The following is a 2,966-nucleotide window of genomic DNA, read 5'->3' as shown; positions in this document are numbered from 1 at the left end:
AAAGATATGGAACGCTTCAGGAATTTGCATGCCGTCCTTGCTCAGGGGCCATGTTAATCTTCTCTGTATTGTTCCAGTTTTACTCTATGTCCTGCCAAAGCGAGCGCCCGCTCCAGTATTCTTGCCTGGGAAACCCCATGGACAGAAGAGTTTGGCAGGCTACAGTCCTTGGGGTTGCAAAGGGTCAGACACGACTGAGCTGGCACACTCACACACTCCCCCACACACCCCCACACACACACCGCCACACATACAGGATAACAGAAATCTTGACGTCTAAGCCCCTCACTTTCTAAAAAAGTACATTGAAGCCCGAAGAGGTTAAGTAGCTTGGACAAGTGATTAATCTTTTAGGAGAAAAACCGGAATTCTAAACCTTGCTGCCATTGGAATTCTCTCTGATTTTGGATTTTCAGCAACATAAACTGCACACAGTGTATTTTCTACGTAGATATGCAGAATCAGAGAGTCAGCAGCTGATGTCAGCCCTGCTGACTCCTAACCAAGTTTGGTTTTCCCACTGTTATCCTGCTTTTTCCTATAAGTGAACACTTTCCTTGTAACCACGGTATTTACTTATCTTACTGTAATGTATATAAGCATGTGATAAACATATAATGTATAATTCTAGCCCTACAGGATACTAGGTGGTAATGTGGAAAAAGAGGTTCTGTATTTAATTAAATTTATGAGTTAAATGGGTTTCTTTATTGCAATAGATCTCAAAGCCAGCAATAAGCTATTTTGCATTATAAATTGCAAAATAAAGGGAATGGTTAGATACAATGTACAGTGTTTTCCAGACTTACCCGACCCCAGGTCTGCTGCTGGAAATACTGTTCTGGCAGCCTGAATTTTCACCTTTTTCACTTTCTCCCCATGATTCCATTCTGCCCTTTTCTTTGGTGTTCTTGTTTCTGGGTCTTCATTTTCTAATTCTTACCTTCAATTCTCATCCTCCCTCCCAGGTTTCTGTCACTCCAAGTTCCTGCATTTGGGTGCTTTTCCTGTGATAACTCTCCTTCTCTAAGTCTTTGTGTGTGGCCTTTTTTTTTTCTTTTTTTTGTGGGGGAAAGAGTGTGAAGGAGGGGTAAAGAGCTCCAATGAGCCAGTATCTCTTGCAGGTTTAGAGAAGAATGACCAACCTGGGCTCACTCAGATCAGCCTTGACTTAACTGTATCTCAATATATCCACGCCCCAAGGTGGGCTTGTGGGAAAGAGCAGTTCATACTGAGGCCTTGCAGGGCTTGCCCAGAAGTGCCACAAGAGCCACTGGCCACCTTTGTTGAATTCTCCTCACCTTATTAGGAACAGCCCAGCGGCGTAACTTCTCTGCACATTATCCAGCCATTGGAGGCTCCCTCTAGACATCAGGTGTCTCACCCGCAAGCCAGTTCCAGCCCCACATTCAACCTTTTGTCTCCAGACAAGGTAGCTCTCTGTGCAAGGTGGCATTTGCGCTTTCACTTGTACTCTGCTTTGTTCCTGCTGTTGCTTGGGCACCGCTTGCGGGATCTTAGTGCCCTGACCAGGGATTGAACCCGTGCCCCCTGCAGTGGGAGCCTGGAGTCCCTACCACAGGACCACCAGGGAAGTCTCAACATTTATACTTTGCCTGGGAGAATCAGCCTCCCTGATGAGCCCCAGCAGCTATCTCTGAGTGTTACTGTCTTTCATCTTTCTCAAATGTTCTGTGTTTTCCACATCATCTGCCTTATTGTAGCCACAAAACTCCAGCAGTAATTCTGAACATCCTTTACACATAGGTATGATTTCTCTTCATTTAGAGTTTTAAGGTTTAAAATCCCCTAATTTTCAAGGTTCTTTACAGACTTCATGGTACAGTTTTGAGTAGTACCGTTCTTCTTCCATAGGATGAATCGTATCAGGACCTACATTCATGCTGATCCAATTGAATGAACACCTCATGTACTTTTCTGCTTCTCACAATTTGTCCCTCAGAATTTTTCCCATTCATTCTGAAACTGTGATGCATCCTACACAAATCACTTTTTTTGAGGCGTTTCAGGCCTGTGGCTTCATTGTGGAGACCACAAAGCCAAACCAAGCCATTTCCAAGGCCAGGTGTGAATTATTGACAGGTAGCGCTTGGGATGGGCTTCCCAGGTGGCGCTTGTGCAAGAGAGGTGGGTTCAATTCTTGGGTTGGGAAGATCCCCTGGAGTAGGAAATGGCAACCCACTCCAGTTTTCTTGCCTGGAAGATTCTAAGGACAGAAGATCCTGGCAGGCAACAATCCATGGGGGTCCCAAAGAATCAGACACGACAGCACACACAGAGCAGTTTGGATCAACTTTATACTCATCCATGTTCATTTCAAAATTTGGTACTATCTGCAAGAGTAAATCAGAAAGCAAATTCTGAAATGTTGACAGTAAGTAGATTTTTTGTGTTTTCTATTTTAACAGCTTTCTTAGAGACATACATACCCTTCTTACTATTTTATATTGAATCAGACCTTCCTATGGCTGGTTCTTGTCACACAGGGCTGTCAGCTAGCAGCTGACCATGTGTCATCTTTAAGCATTTTGGTGTGCATTGGGATTTGTCCAGAAGGAGCATAGACTCAACCAGCCACAGACTATCCCATGTACCCGTCATCAACCAGCCGTGCCTCTGGGACTCACTAAGTCGTGATAGCCAGCGTGTACTCGGAAGGCCCTCTCCAGGTACAACTGAAGAAAACCGTAGCAGAAACAATGCCTGATCTGATAACACCCAGATCCAGGAAAGAAGAAGCTAAAGAAGGTTACTTCTGCTATATACCTGAGCCTCAGGTAATCTGATCGGTACTACCTGGCTGGCCATTAGTTTAACTAAGTTACTTGTTTGGGCTCAGGTATCACATCAAGGTGTTAAATTTAATCTCTAAAGACCTATGTGGTTTGGACTCAGAATGTTCTATGAACTCAACTTCTTTCTTTTCTAGTATTGCATCTAAACTC

General features: G+C 44.2%; 1 non-coding gene across 1 annotated transcript; it reads right to left on the bottom strand.

The window, feature by feature from the left end:
* Positions 1-105, bottom strand: LOC128057023 (U6 spliceosomal RNA). The gene has a single exon (XR_008200219.1). It is a non-coding gene; the product is annotated as a U6 spliceosomal RNA (small nuclear RNA).
* Between the last annotated feature and the right edge of the window lie 2,861 nt (positions 106-2,966).

Source organism: Budorcas taxicolor, chromosome 11 (genome assembly GCF_023091745.1).
Source record: "Budorcas taxicolor isolate Tak-1 chromosome 11, Takin1.1, whole genome shotgun sequence".
NCBI classification, from domain to species: Eukaryota; Metazoa; Chordata; class Mammalia; order Artiodactyla; family Bovidae; genus Budorcas; species Budorcas taxicolor.
The sequence above is the reverse complement of the archived record's forward strand: the minus strand, read 5'-3'. Positions and strand labels throughout refer to the sequence as shown.